Source organism: Mesoplodon mirus (genome assembly GCF_964341445.2).
Source record: "Mesoplodon mirus genome assembly, chromosome: 4".
NCBI lineage: Eukaryota > Metazoa > Chordata > Mammalia > Artiodactyla > Ziphiidae > Mesoplodon > Mesoplodon mirus.
The window spans coordinates 79,810,049-79,826,280 of NC_138979.1; the positions used below are offsets into that span (position 1 = coordinate 79,810,049).

The 16,232-nt window shown below is 44.4% G+C and overlaps 1 protein-coding gene across 4 annotated transcripts in view; it reads right to left on the minus strand.

Annotated features, from left to right (window-relative positions):
* Window positions 1-14,502, minus strand: part of MCTP2 (multiple C2 and transmembrane domain containing 2) — a gene marked incomplete at its 3' end in the record, with an annotated part of 245,631 nt that extends 231,129 nt beyond the window's left edge. For 3 of the 4 annotated variants that reach the window (XM_082619662.1, XM_082619663.1, XM_082619660.1), the window contains exon 1: window positions 14,400-14,502. The remainder of the gene's footprint in view (window positions 1-14,399) is intronic. The other variant, XM_082619661.1, reaches the window with a different exon arrangement.
* Between the last annotated feature and the right edge of the window lie 1,730 nt (window positions 14,503-16,232).

A 16,232-nucleotide genomic window follows, 5' to 3' on the forward strand; every position in this document is an offset into this window, starting at 1 on the left:
CTCAGAATGTAGGCAGCACACATTAGTGTTTATAAAGCATTCCATTATAGCAGCATCTCTCAAATGAAAAGGTAGAGAACACTATTATCAATACTAAAACCATCTATCTCTTAGAAAGGTTACATCGATTTTTCCCCCACCACTCTGATTCCACCAATGCCAGTGTCAGATCCATGAGGTGGCTGCTATCATGTAACAGCTTAAATTCTTAATTCTCAAATGAACCTTCCTAATTTTCTATGCTCTCTCAACCCATGCACTTTGCAACTCATTTACTAGAACATCAGCTAGGAAAAGGCTTGGAGTGATCAGACATATCCAAACAAATCTTCCCACTGAGCTAAAATACTGCAAATGAGTTTTTAAATATGAAGCAATAGTGAGGTTCTATTAAGATGGGCAAAGAGGACAACTTCTAGGTCATTTCAGCTAAAATAAGCCTCCCCACCATCAATGTTATACAAACAACAGCAACAGCGGCAGCTACTGTAGCTACTCCATACATGAGGCATTAGGTGTAACAGATATCACGCACCAACCACTTTAAGTGCGTCTGTCGTTTAATCCTCATAACCCTACAAGGTAGGTACCATTAGAAGCCTCATTAACTGATGGGTAAACTATGGCACAGAAAGTTTAAGTAACTGGCCCAGCAGCACACAGTCAATATGTAGCAGAGCCAAGATTCAGGCCCAACAGCCCAACTCCACGTTCTTGATCTTTATGCAACCTCGTCCCCCAGTCTCTGTCACTTCATCTCCTGCTTCACGGTATCTAGTCCTAAAACACGCAGCATTGCAAAGGGTCCTTCAGCAAAGTTCCAGGAGGCCACACGCTATGAAAGGAACAGAGATATACAGTGCAGATCTCTCCTGGTGACCTCCACAAGCTTTTGAGGGTCACTTCCTCTCCATCCTTCCAGACTCAGATCGCATTTTCCCTCGCATCAGCCTAAAACAGACCTCACCTGCCTTTAAAAAAAAAAAAAATCCGCTCTGTTTCCAAGAGGGTACCACTAATAATCTTTTCACAAAGATGGATCTTGACTCTCCAAGGAGATAAGCTTTTAGAAAGTAGGAGCCACTCCTATTTTCTCTATTGCCCCGTATAAACAGGAAATCATAGCTAATCGTTCCTTTTTTCTTTCTCTCTTTCTTTTTTTTTGCTATCAGAAATGTAGGCATGTGAACCCAATAAAGACACTGATTAGTTGTCACCTTCCAAAGACAGCCTTCCAAGGTATTCTTTCATCCATATATATTTAGGCAACATTGTCAGGTTTCCCCCAGGAGTGGCTGGGCTTTCATCAAATTATACTGTAATCACCAAGAAAGTGCTAAATCCAGCACAATCAATAGAATGTGTACATGACCAATATCCACTTTCTGCTCTCAAGACTTACTTAAAAATGCAAAAGGGAAAAACACCTTAAAAGTGAAAGTAAAAATCTAAAATTAAAAAAAAAAGGAAGGATGATGTCTCATCTCTAAAAAGAACAGCCTCAAGGTGGGTAAAAAGGACTGAATTTGATCAATTTTATTGCTCCGTAAAATGTGTCTCCAGTTAGTTTTTGAAATACTGTCATTTAGTACCAGCTCCTACTCATGCTTCCTGTCCTACCCTTTCTTACTCTTATTCTGATTGGAAGAAAATATAGAACAAAACATCAGCAGTGCAGAGGGGCCTGATCTCTGGGGAAAAGCTCCCCTAACACTGTGGGCACTCACTTCCCCAAACCTCTGCAGGCTTACTCATTACCAAGTAGCCAGACTCCCTCTTTTCCTTGAATAACAGGAATGTATAAAGTACTTATTACATACAAGGCACTCCGCAGGGATTATTATTAATAGTCACAGCACCCCAAGGTAAGGATTTTCATCTCCATTTTACAAATAATGAACCCAAGCTTAGCTCTGGAGATGATGAAGTCATCATCTGCCCCTCAGTGTTAGGGAGGTACCAACAAACTCTGATGCTCTGGCAACACCCCGGGCTCTGCCTGCCCCCTGGGTTCTCATCCGCACGTGCCATGTGTGCCGGATTCCCAGGGCCCCAGGCGGGGCTGGGGGTAGTGTTGCCACCCACCTGTTGACCAAAAAAGGCCTATGTGCTCAGTTGTGGAACTCCTGACTCCGGCCTGTGACTCCCCAGCTGGCTGCTGCCCAGGTGACAGAATCCAGGCAGAGCTCGAACGGGGTCTGTCCTGGCAGGCCCTGGGCGAGGCCACCAACCTTTGTCCTCAGTCACTGTACATGTCTACTCCTGGACTTGAACTCCTGCTGTATTGTAATTGTTTTTAAAGAGAACAGCTGTATAGGACGATTTACTGCCCTGCCAGTCAGGTGGGCCTGTTAACGTCTGTGTATCTCGAGAGTGGTGCCACCCAGCCCGTACCTCTGCCGCCTGCAAGGGGCACAGACAAACGTGCAAGCTCGGTGTTGATGTCGGGGAGGGGCCGCCAGGCTGGCCTTGCCGTCTCCAGGGCCATATCTGAACTGTGCTTGTAAAGCTGTTAAGAACCCTTTTAATAAATAGAGAATTGTTAAAATCATCTCCAGGTTTGTCTGAGTTCCATCATCTCCAGGTTTGTCTGAATTCCAAACCCTGGCTCTTCCCAGTAACTGGGTCATGGTGAGTTAAGGGAGCCACAGAGTGGGGTTCCATAGCCAGCCTACTGGGGTGGAGGTTTCTGAAGTGGTCCCACCCCACGCCTACCTCATCCGAGGTGGCCTCCAGGAAGGCTCACTGAGTAGACAGAATCTTGGAAACTTTTCTCTCCTTAATCATATCAACTACCAGGCACTGTAGTGGTACTGTAGTGTTTCCAGATCTCTAACAGAGAAGATGTTTGGCTGGTAAAATCTGATAATAAATACTGGAGACTTTTTAAAAGCTTTAAAATGTTAAAGAAATTCAAAGTATTTTTAATATTCTCATGTCCAAGGATGACTTTTTTTTTAATGACATCTTAAATACAACAAAAAAAGGCCTGTTATCTCACCATCCAATTAACCCTGGCAATATTTTTTCAAGGTATGCCTTTGGGAAATTGTAATTGTGCAGAGAAGCTCGCAATGAAAAGTGACTCAGCCTAGACTAGACCATTTCCAAAAAGTAACCACTGGTAAGTTGCTAATGCTCATTTCCAGAACAACAACAACAGATATATATATATATATACACACACACATTCATATACGAGTACATAGTAACAGTATAAATTTGTGTGTATGTAAAAGGGTTTTTGCTCTATGCTATTTCATACCATGCTTTATCACATAATGTTAAAAGCAACAATAAAACCAATGTTTTATAAATTCTAAATCATTTAGCCCTGACTCATAGCCACTACCAAAAAACAACATTTCAAGGCAGGGGCTGGTTTTCCAACTGGCTAGATTTGGGATGTTATTACAAACCAAAAAAACTACCAAAATCCCACTGACAAGACATCCAGAACTGGTCAGCAAAATTTGCATTAAAAAAATAGTTTAACCAAAGCACCAACTTATCTTTCATTACATATGAATGTCTGTAATGTTTCTTATCGGAATGAATGCAGATGACACTAGTAAGCATTCTGTTCAAAAGCACAGGACATCAATTTGCAGGGTGCTAGGGAGTTTACCTTACACGCTCTCCATTCCCACTTCCACCACATCAGCTTCAGCATCTGCTGTTACATCCCACGAGGCCATAGGCTCTACGTCCACTAAAGGAGGGTTCCTAGGAGGTATGGCATAAGCAGAATGTCCAGCACAAGTAACTACAGTTTCTCCAAGACCACATCAAACAGAACATCAACCTCATCTGTATACTGTGGACCCTTAAAAGGTCTCATTTGATAAATGGGCCTAATGTTTAGAAATAAATGAGTAACAAAAAAGCACCTAGATTTGATCAATTCCACCACAGGAATCTTACTTGGATTTTGAAATGTCAACATCTGCATGTGCTTAAAAGCTTACATCAATTTAAAAACACAAAAACACTGTGAGGTAGCTCTCCTGTGAACACTCGGGAATTACTCATGGTGTTTAGATGGAAGGGACCACCTGCTTTGCTCCGCAAATCTATTACAACAATTACGTGTTTTATGCATCGCTTGGGTCAGATAAAGGAGAGAGACCTTTCCTGAATATCCAGCTTCATGTGTTCACAATCTTTGGGCATGAAACTGCTCTAAAGCAATATATTTATCAAGACCATGCCAAATCCATGTCCAGAAGAGGGTCTAGCAGGATTCCAGGGCGTCGCCGAGGTGAAAGGTGAAAGGTTTCAACTATGCCTTCACCCTGGGAAGGCGCGGAGCAGCTGCTTCCAACCCCAGGCTGCAGGGAAATTCCTGGAATCTTATTTGGAACAGGTCTTGTAGATTCTCTGGTCTTGTGGTTAAACAACTTCACTGGGAAGCAAGGCAGAGTGGAATGGTTGAAATAGCACTGGCTGGAATGGAATAGTAGGAAAAAAACTAAAATTCCATCCAATTGGGTAACCTGAACAAGTTATCGGGCTTCTCTGAGTCTCACTGTTTTCTTCTATTAAAAGGGGATGACTCCTACCTAGGAGGGTCCCTGACAGGATTAGAGTAAATAAGATAATGCTCCCACCTAACAGAAGCTCAGCAATGGCAGGCAGCTAGCACACTAAACGAAGTAAATCGCAGCTGAGCCTGCATGTCCTGTAAACTAGGAAAAGCCCAAAACTCCTTCCATTAAAGGAAAAAAACACTATCAATGAAATGGCACATATTGGCAATTGAACCCCAAAACTAAGCAATAAATGAGTGATTTAGGATCTTGAGCTCATGGTGACAAAGCTAGAAATGACACAAGACTGGAAGTTGGAAAGAAAGTAGTTAATAAAGCAACTGAATATTAATCTGTTATTATGACCAGGGCCACGCCTCTGTGTTTAAACTCTTGTGTGTGTGTGTGTCACACAAAGAGTTCATGACATTTAAAAACAATTCCTCATGTACCTCTTCAGCTCTGCTACGTCTTCTTGTTCAAATATTAACACAGGAAACTTCCTGAAAGCCTTCTTTCTCATTCTTGGCTAAAGCTAAGTATCTCTGTGCCAGCTCACCTGAGATTAAAGAGAGTGAAAGAAATGTCAGAGAATTTCTACCTGTTTCGACAGGCCTAAAATGCTGAAGGCAACTTTTGCCAAGGATTCCTATCAAGATCCAAAACACTAAACTATGTAGAAAGAAGGTGCATGACAAATAGAAGAGGAGATAGGGAAAATGGGGGTAAAGTGTCTGAGAAGATGATGGAGAGAGTGAATCACGGGGCCTGGTCCAGCAACAGACAAGAAACTATAGGACGAAGAGTAACAGAGACATTTTACCTGACAGATTGGACAGATTTTGTTACCAACATGTGAGGGTAAAGAAGCCTCCAGCATCTCTGGGCCCCAAGTGGTTCATGAAGGGCCATCAGGAGGTGAAAGGGCTGACCCTAAAGGCTCATGGTGACAAAGCTAGAAATGACACGAGACTGGAAGTTGGAAAGAAAGTAGTTAATAAAGCAACTGAATATTAATCTGTTTGTTCCAAACTACAAACCTAGAAAGCTAAGCTAATTTTATATATTTATATATAATCTTTCACATTAGGCAAGACTATCATAGCAATAATATTAGCTATTGTTCAGGTAATACAATGTTCTTTTCTGACATACTACCTAAGTTCTCAGACTTAACCCTCAAGATCTTTCATAATGCTAAAAATAGTCCTCCCCACAACCAAAAAGTATTACACAATCATTATTTTTGTTTGTTTTTAGTTTGGTTTGGGTTTTGCGGGGGAGGGGTGGTTGTTTTGTTTGTTTTTTGTGGGTTTTTTGGGTTTTGCTTCTTGGATCTGAACATGGTCACAGTCCCACAGATAAAAGTTGATATGGAATTTAAGAAAGAAAAAAAAAGGTCATGAAGAACCTAGGGGTAAGACAGGAATAAAGACACAGACCTACTTGAGAATGGACTTGAGGATATGGGGAGGGGGAAGGGTAAGCTGTGACAAGCCGAGAGAGAGGTATGGACATATATATACACTACCAAACGTGAAATAGATAGCTAGTGGGAAGCAGCCGCATAGCACAGGGAGATCAACTCGGTGGTTTGTGACCACCTAGAGGGGTGGGATAGGAAGGGTGGGAGGGAGGGAGATGCAAGAGGGAGGAGATATGGGAACATATGTTTATGTATAGCTGATTCACTTTGTTATAAAGCAGAAACTAACACACCATTGTAAAGCAATTATACTGCAATAAAGATGTAAAAAAAAAAAAAAAAGTTGAATACTTTCTTTTGGGTTTTCCTGATCAGTTCACAGCTCTCATAAACATTCTCTTTCATTAGCTGACTTTTAATGGACAAAACAGGCTATTCTAAACTTTCAGTTCCTCAAAAGCATCCATCCATCAGTTTCTCAAAACAACCTCTCTGATCCTTCCAAATCTTCCTCCCGGCTGACGTGCCCGCCCATCCTTCCCGCTCAGCACTGGCAGCCCTGCCCCTGGAGGTGCCCTTCCCTACTTAACTCCTACCACCCACTGTGCCTTTATCCTTAACTAACAGCACACTTTATTGTACTCACCTGTCAAGCTGCCTGACTTCCCCTCTAGGCTCTAAGGAGACAGAGCTCTCTGCTTTATTCACAAGGAAAACTCTAGCACACAGCATGCATAATACACAATTAATAGCTTTTGGATAAAAGAACAAATATTTATGTATTTCAGGTACTTTCTAAAACATGTTTTACATAAGCCGTCAGCTTAACTCTGAGCACCTAAGAAAACCTGTATCTTCTACACAAATGAATCTTGTAACATCTGTATCGGTACAAAACAGCCCTGGCCAATCTACATGGTATGTACTATCTACCTATATGTATGCATAGGTGTATGCACGCATGCATGTATGTATGTGTATATGTGTGTGTATCTGTGTGTATGTATGTATATGTACACATATGGCCAATCTACATGATATGATTCATTTGCCATAAACATGATACACATAAATGATAAATGAGTGTTTTTAATAATACAACATAACAAATTAAGAGGAAAGATGGTAAAGCATTTTAACTTGTGACAATAAGATGGGCTCAAAATCTGAAGACCAGCTTTCAGCAAGCCCCTTGTCACTCTCCTGCCTGGCCTGCTTTCCACACTGAGGGCCTCCTCCCACGGGCCAGAGCTCAGGCTGTCAAACTCGCAAAGGCCAGGGTAGAGGATTCATCCCCACCCTCTGAAGAAAGTGTAGAAGTAAACCTTTTTCATCTTTCACATCAAAGGAATTGGAGTGTGTTGCTATCCTGCCTACTCAGGAGAAATGCCCACATTTCCTCCACGACCTGCTTCTCACTTACCACACTGCTTGGGAGACAGCATTATTCAACTGCTGATAGTATTCCCCCACTGAATTATTCAGTTCTCTGATCAGCTGCATTATTCTATCAGTCTACCCAAATCTCTGCCTTGGAGTCATCCACACATTTCAAACTCACAACATCCACGAAACTCACGATTATTCTCTAGAAAACCGTCTTCTCTAGTCCTGACTTGTGTTACTGGCACCAACCTGGGGGCCCAAGACACAAACCTCAGCCCCAGCAATCTCTCTCTCTCACCACCCACATCCACCTGGTCACCTCTGTAACCTCCCAGATCTCTCTCAGATCCTTCCACACCTCTGCTTCCCTACTGCCTTACACTAAGCCCTATAACCTCATTCCTGAACTACGGTAACATCTTAACTCCTCTCTTGCCAACTCACTGCCAGAATCAGGGCATCTAACTGTGTTCACCTGTAAAATCGCAGAGCACGTTTCCCCTTCCTAGTCCGTAGGGATCACATCTGGCTGATCACCACTGCATTTCCTTCCAGGGCCTAACATGAATGCTTAGCACAACCAAGCAGGCAAAAATGACCACATGAGTGAATGAACGCATGAGTGAGACAGCCAGTACTCTCAGAATTACATTCTACTGCTTGCCATAACTCAAATTAATGTTTGTCTAAATATCTGTCTCTGGAGAAGAAGTAAATGAGGTAGGAGATAGATGGGCCCCTGGGCCGGACAGCTGATGTTTGTTAAGTGGAGTAAAAACTGAAGCTTTGTTCTCACCCAGACACTCCAAGGACAAAGCCAGTGGCAGAAGGTGAGCTCTGCTGAAGTAAAGAGATGAGATGACCACTCCTGAGGTCAAGGGAAACTTCCCTGACTACACACGCGCAGGGAGGCTCCTTGGGGCTCAAAAACGGAGGAGCACCACCCCATAGTGAGTGTGGACATGCACCCACAGGCCTCTGCAGTGAAATCCATCTCAGCAAAAAGATGTGCACGTTGGGGCTTCCCTGGCGGCTCAGTGGTTAAGAATCCATCTGCCAATGCAGGGGACACGGGTTCGAGCCCTGGTCCGGGAAGATCCCACATACGGTGAAGCAACTAAGCCCGTGGGCCACAACTACTGAGCCTGCACTCTAGAGCCCACGAGTCACAACTACTGAGCCTGAGTGCCACAACTACTGAAGCCCGCACGCCTAGAGCCGGTGCTCCACAACAAGAGAAGCCACCGCAATGAGAAGCCCGCGTACCACAACGAAGAGTAGCCCCCAGTCGCCGCAACTAGAGAAAAGCCCATGCGCAGCAACGAAGACCCAACACAGCCAAAAATAAAATAAATTTATATATTACAAAATTTAAAAAAAGATGTGCACACACGTTGGGGAGGGTCCTAGAACAAGTCAGATGTGGGAAAGGAAACAAAATAATTGGCCAAAGGTAAACAAAGACCTGAAAGAACTGGCCTATATAAGGGATTTAAATCACCTCTTTACTGCTCTCCTCCTCATTAGAGAGGACGCCCATACCCTTTCTCTCTGGGTGTATATTTCTGCCTTGCTTCTACCTTAAATAAATAAACTGTTTCTCTGTGTGCTCTCCCATACATTATGCTGTGTCTCTAATAATAAACTTTGCATCTGTTTTTACAGTTTTTGCCTCCTTGAAACATTCTTGCTTTCAATGGGGGTAAGAGCCAGGGCCACTTTGCTTCTAGGTGGTCTGGTGGCTAGGATTCCTGGTTTTCATCCAGGCTACCCAGGTCCAGGTTCTGGGCAGAAAACTAAGATCTCTCTTCAGGACAGCTCACTGCTGTCTCTCCAAGATCATAAAGAATTAGTAATCTGAGGCTCACACCCAAAGGCAAACCATCATTCTACATACTGACACATGTACTCATATCTACAGCTATATATTCTTTTCATGCTGCCTCGCAAGATGGAGCTATTCCATGATAAAATGTACAGCATTGTGGAGAATGATTTTTTTCAGAAAGAAAAAAAAAAACTGAAAATGCAAAGTACAGTTCTTCTAGATACCTTCCAGGACATGATGAACAAACACACCATCATCTTCAAGTCCTCTGTGGCCTGGGGAGGGGTTGGCCTTTAGAAGAGAGGTCCCTGTGCTAATATCCTGATCAAATCCTAGTATTCTGAAACAAGGCCACCTTCCACAATCATCCCCTGGGGAAATCCATGTAAGCCCATCATCATGCTGGGAAAAGAGGTGCTCCATGTTATGTAATCATATATACACAATCATATTCATTCGCTTATGAAATTCTCAAAATTTGCACTTGGAGTGAATGACAGTAACATTCTTCCTCTCTCATCTGGCAATTTGTCCGTAAAGAAAAACTTGCTAACCCCAAGTGGTCAGCAAATAGGGCCATTCCAAGCAGTTCCAGGCCTGACTTCCAGACCTCTCCCACAAGGCCAACACAAAACAACGACAGTGATGGAAACTCTCCCAGACCTTCCCAGAGAGGGAAGATGGGCGCTGGAACCACACTGCCTGTGCCTGAATCCTGGCTGAACTGCTTTCCAATCATGTGACCTGGGACAACACCTTTGTCTCTCTGTGCCTTAGTTTTCTCACATTTAAATGGAGTGATCTTCATGTCCATCTCAAAAGTGGACAGGACCTCAGGAAATAGCAACAATTAACAGAAAGGCAGATTAGAAATAGCCCAAGGGGAAAAAAAACAGATAAACAACAAGGTCCTACTGTATAGCACAGGGAGCTATACTCAATATCCTGTAATAAACCGTAATGGAAAAGAATATGAAAAAGAATATGTATATATATGTACAACTTAATCACTCTGCTATACATCAGAAACTAACACAGCATTGTAAATCAATTTAAAAAAAAAGGGGCTTCCCTGGTGGCGCAGTGGTTGAGAGTCCGCCTGCCGATGCAGGGGATGCGGGTTCGTGCCCTGGTCCGGGAAGATCCCCCATGCCGCGAAGCAGCTGGGCCCGTAAGCCATGGCCGCTGAGCCTGCGCATCTGGAGCCTGTGCTCCACAATGGGAGAGGCCACAGCAGTGAGAGGCCCGCGTACCACAAAAAAAAAAAGGAAGAGCCAAAATAAATAAATAAACAAATTATTGGAGTGATAACAGCTCTTTCTCTGGGGTTGTACTGATGATTAAAAGAGTTAATATTTCTTAATCACAATGCCTGGCACCGTCTAAGTGCTCCATAAATGTCAGTGATAGTAAGGTAAGTTATATTACAATAATAATATATTGGCCTTAGTACTAATCTTACTCCTCTCCTTTCATCTTCCCAAGGGATTCTATGCCCTACCAGTTCTCTTAAACACTACAAGCAATGGTTCTCAAACTTTACAGCATACACCGGAATCATCTGGAAGGCTTCTTAAAACACAGATTGCTGTGTCAGAGACACAGAGCTTCTGATTCAGGGGGCCTGGGATGGGGCCTGAGAACACACATCTTTAACAAGTTAATCTCAGGTGCATGGGTGCTGCTTGGTTTGGAAAGACATGTGGAAAAATACTAAGGGGCCTCCCTGCATCAGTGGAGGACAGTGTGTGGGTCCAAACCTCCAAGGCTTTCTATGGCCCTCCACATCCCTAGACTGCCCTTCCCAGACTCTTCCATCTCAGTATCTCCACCCACAATTCCAAACTCAGCTCAAGCATCCAGACCTCTGTGCTGACACCAACACTGTACCATCATCAATGAAATCAGCTCCAAGAGACCAGGAGCTCCCTGGCAATCAGAACCTGGCCTCACTCAGTGCATGGGACATAGAAAACCCTCGATAAATGGTGACATAGAATGAAAGCTGGGACAGCCAACAGTCGAAGGCATCCCTGGAGAACCAACCAAACTGGAAGGTCTTAGACACCATCAGGGGCCTTCCTCTCAGAACTGTTCACTGGACATGAAGTGCCCTGAGACCCCAATGAGCCCAGGATCCCCTCCACCCCAATCGGCAGCTTTTCTGCTCAGTGGACCATTGGTCCTTTGCCTCCAACCACAACTGTCACTCCCACTCTTTGAAGGTAACGGAGCTTCATTTTCCGGACTCTCACTGGCATAGGCCCCCACGAGTGCTACAAGCTGCTGGGAAATGCTGAGTGTTCTCAGAGAGAAGGTTGCCATCAGGAAGCATTTTTTTTTTAGGAAGCATTTTTATGTAAGCATTTCTGGTAAATGACCCAAAAAGATCTCTGCAGAAAGAGATAGCAATCTCCAGCAAATGGCTACAATTTCTTTTTCCATTCTAAATAGGCATTCACTTTCATAGCTAATTTTGTATTATTTTTCTTAACAAGGATCCCTATATTGTTTACCCTTCAGGTCTCACAAAATCTGGATCTGCCCATTTCACACCTCATGCATATGCTGCTCCTTGGCCCTTCGGCTCTTCTGTGAATTTCTCTAAATCATCACACACCCTGCCTCTTCATTAAAGCATCTTAACCAAGTCAAGCGCACTTTTATAAACACCTGCTAGGCAGGATTTCAAATGCTTTTAGAAAGAAGTTCAAGGTGTCTTGTCGATTTCTCTGTCAAATGAAGATAGAGGGAAAAACAAATGTGCCAAGCATGATCCAGGCAGAATATCTACCTGATCCTCCCAACAGAGGCAAAAAGCCTTTCTTCAACAAAAAACACTTTCTTCAACACCTGAAGATAATTTCAATATGAAACCCCTCAATTTTTGTGCGTAATTACCAACAGTTATAAGGAAGGGTTTTTTTTTATCTTTATTTTTTATTTTTTTTTTTTTGCTTTATAACAAATTGAATCAGTTACACATATACATATGTTCCCATATCCCCTCCCTTTTGCGTCTCCCTCCCACCCTCCCTATCCCACCCCTCCAGGCGGTCACAAAGCACCGAGCTGATCTCCCTGTGCTATGCGGCTGCTAAGGAAGGTTTTAAGAAAGCAAGTGTTCTCCATGTCAGGAAATATTATTTAAAATTCTAAGTACTATTTTCATTCTCATCCTACACAGTATAATAATTTTAATTTGAAAATCACTTGTGTGGTTTACATGCACTTAAAAAAACCATCAGTTGAGCTGTTATGGATCATTTACTCAAAAGACTAAATTGGAATTTTAGGATTCCTTCCTAAATAAGCACGTTGACACACTTACACTTCTAGAGATAGATTTAAGGAAAACTATATATATCTTTTAAAATAAATATTCATGATTATAGATTTATACACACACACAGTCTTTTCTAGGTGACAAAGGTGGCCTCTATTCACCTGTAAGCTATAAAAGGAAATTAAGATGAAATACATTAAAGCATATGAATAAGACAATTAGCTGATACTTCAGCATATGAATAATATGAATATTAGTTGATACTTCAATGTGTAATACACAAGGAATACATATAAAGTTTTACTAATTTGCCCAACTTGGCTCTATTAGGTCCTTAAAAATATGTTAAGGAAGATACATAATAAATTTTATATTTTTTAAAATAGCTGTTCATCTTCTTGTCCCAGATTGGTTTCAGTTTAACAAGGAGAATGAAAACAAACACTGCTCGTTTTATTCATCATGGTTACTTTAACTCTCAGGACGTGGACTGTTTTGTGAACATAAATTTGAATTATTATTTCCATTAAATCTGCAGATTTACACTATCTGTCTCACAGTAACTTGGAATAGTGAAAAAGCATGGGTTCTGCACTCAGAAATATCCACACTCAACTCTCAGGTCCACCAGTTACTGTGAACAAATTCCTGGATTCTTCCCTGCCTCAGTTTCTCATCTGTACAGAGGAAGTAACACCTACTTTGTATATTTTATGCAAGTTTTTAAGTAAAGTGACCAGCATGGTGCTTGGCACAGAGTTGATTCTTACTAACTTTAGTTTAAGGATGGTTTTGGATAATCCTTGTCACTCTGGATGAGAGACCAGGCTAATGATAAATATTCTCCAAAGATTTTCATTTTCCCTGCATTTAAAATGCTTATTACCAGAGATCAAAGAGGTACCCTAAAGACAAAAGCACCATGTGCCACTGCTCTCTTTCTAAACACCCCCTTGTGAAAAACGATTGCCCTAAAATTCCCTTTTGTATCCACACCTGTGCTACCACACAGCACACCAGCCTGGCCCTCGGAGAGGTCCCCCCCCCCCTTAACAGGCGTGCAACAAATATCAGTTAAATTGAAATGCTGCTGACCCAAGCAAAAACTGAATGCTAATGGAAATCGCAATCCATAGACCTGTTTGTGATTCGGTGTGTCGATGAAACAGGTTTTCTAGAGTCCCCAGGTTCACCGGGAGGCTGTTTGGTAACTTTAAGTTCCCGATGCCGATGGAACTTCTAGAACAGACTCAGGTAAGCACCTAGACACGGGTGAAAACTTCACACAGCGCGCATAAGTTCATTCAGACGTTCTAATCCACTTCATGGAAACCCAACCATATTTAAAAGCCATCAACGCACCATTTGCTTAACAAATGGACAGTGCACTGGAGAACTAATTGCGGAAGCAATTGCCTCTCGAGGTCGCCACCACCATCACGTTATTTTTTTTTTTTTTAATGTGAGAAGACACTCTGGAACCTACACAATTATCAGAAGGCTTTCAACTCTCGTGGGGGGTGAGCAAATGTCCGCGCAAGGAACCGAAGCGGACTCTCCGGGTCTCCACGAAGGGAGCGCATCCAATCCCACCCAAGTGAGGGACTGACCTCTCCACAAAGAGTCCCGGAGGTGGCGGTGACAAACTCCGCTGCGACCCAAGGAGACCTAATGTAGGTCCTTTAAAATGCAAAGAAATCCTAGGGCAGGCTGCCATCCCCCGGTGCGCCCCCCAGCACGCCGGTCCTCGACATACCTTTCTGACTCTGAACCGGCAGCTCCGGAGTTAGCAGCTCCACTGAATTCCCTTCCCGGTCGCTCAGGTTCCCCAACTCCCCGGTTCTGTTGGCAGCGGACACCCCTCCACCCCCCAAAGGAGAGAGCCACCGGCGACCCGGTGCTCCGCCCGCGCTCGCGGCCAGGTGAGCCCCGCACCGCCCTCACCTATCCGAGGCCGCGTCCCAGGGGATGCAGAGAGGCCGGCGCACGCCGCTCACCTGCGCGGGCCCCGCCGCCGCCGCTGCTGTTGCTGCTGGCACGGACCGGGAGCCGCCGAGACGCGGCGAGAGCGGGCGCATCTCCTAAAGCAGCCAGACTTCCTCGGCCCCGCCTCTTACCGGCCACGCCTCCAGCTGCCCCGAGAGCCTGCCCAGCCTCCAGGCGGAGGCGGCGGCCGCGGGTCACCTTGGGGGCCCCCTCCCACCCGACCCGGCGCTGACTCCCCGGCGGGAAGCTCCGGCGGCTGCTGAGAGAAGGGGCCGCCGCTGGATTCCGGGTAATGGCTGGGTGAAGAGAAAGAGGTTACCCGTAACTCCTTCGTCTGGGTTGAGTCACAGGAAAAGGAAGATGTGTCCAAAAAGTCTGGCAGTGACTAAAGGAGTTGAGTTTCTTCACGATTTAGTTCAGAGTAAGAACAAAGTGTGGACAAGTGTGGCTAGCACTCAAGAGGACAAGTGCGGCTGGCAAAGTTGTAATTGCTTAATTAATCACTTGTCTTCGCTATTGCGCAGAAGCGCGCACCTTGTTCCCTTCGCTCCCTAAAGGATCAGTGGGAAGGGAACAGCCTCCGTTTTTACCACCCTGACCCTGGCAAGAGATACCAAAGGCAGGCAACCCATGAAACCTGTGCCACGTGCGCGCGATTGTGGGTGAAACTCCGTTTCTGAGCCTAAGTTCCTCATTTCTAAAGATTAGGTGACTGCCGGAGACTCAGAGAGCTGCCGGAACACTCAAAGAGTCTCTTAAAGAGAGACTGAGTGCGATGACTGGCACTAAGGCATTCAGTAAACATTTGCTTTTGTTCCTTTCCCTTGAATTTTGTGTGTGTGTGTGTGTGTGTGTGTGTGTGTGTGTGTGTGGTACGCGGGCCTCTCACTGCTGTGGCCTCTCCCGCCGCGGAGCACAGGCTCCGGACGCGCAGGCCCAGCGGCCATGGCCCACGGGCCCAGCCGTTCCGCGGCATGCGGGATCCTTCCGGACCGGGGCACGAACCCGCGTCCCCTGCATCGGCAGGCGACTCCCAACCACTGCGCCACCAGGGAAGCCCTCCCTTGAATTTTTTTTTCTTCTTCCTTTTTCTTCTCTTCCCGCTATAATCTTGCACTTTATTTACTGCTGATCTCTGCCCGGTCACTTTCTTTTCTCATCTATTAATGAGCCTGCATCTACTGGGCACCGAGTCTGTGCCCTGCAAGGCGTTGGGCGCTTTAAAAGGAGATGTTCTGGTAAGATCCCTGCCCTCTGGGAGGTCAGGAACTCACAAGACACCACCCCCACGAAACAGCTTTGAAATTAGATACAAGAGAGTTAACGAAACCCGCTAATTGAGTGTTGGACCGACTGGCTGTTCTGTAGGTTATTGTGGGTCTGAGAGCTGGTGAGGAGTGTAATTGATGTCATTGGTGGTAAAAAGCACTGACTCTGGAGTCAGATCAAATCCGGGCTTGGCAGCTAATTGTGTTAAACCAGCTACTTCACTTAATGTCTCTGAATTTCAACCCTCCCCTCCCCCAAAAAAACAAAAACAAAACAAAAACAAAAACAAAAAAACCTGGGATTAAAATAATAAGCTGTTGCATAGATTCTGAGAAATAATTAATTTACATAAGTTAGTAGTAGAATCAGAGAAACCGGAGGTAGATGGCAAATCTGGGCTTTTTTCCCACTGTGCTCTCCCTGCTGCTACATCCCCTACCTGAGAGAGCAGAGGTAACAGGGAAAATAAAGCAGCAAAAGAAGAGGAGGAGCATTGGGTAGGAGAAATAGCAACCACACCTT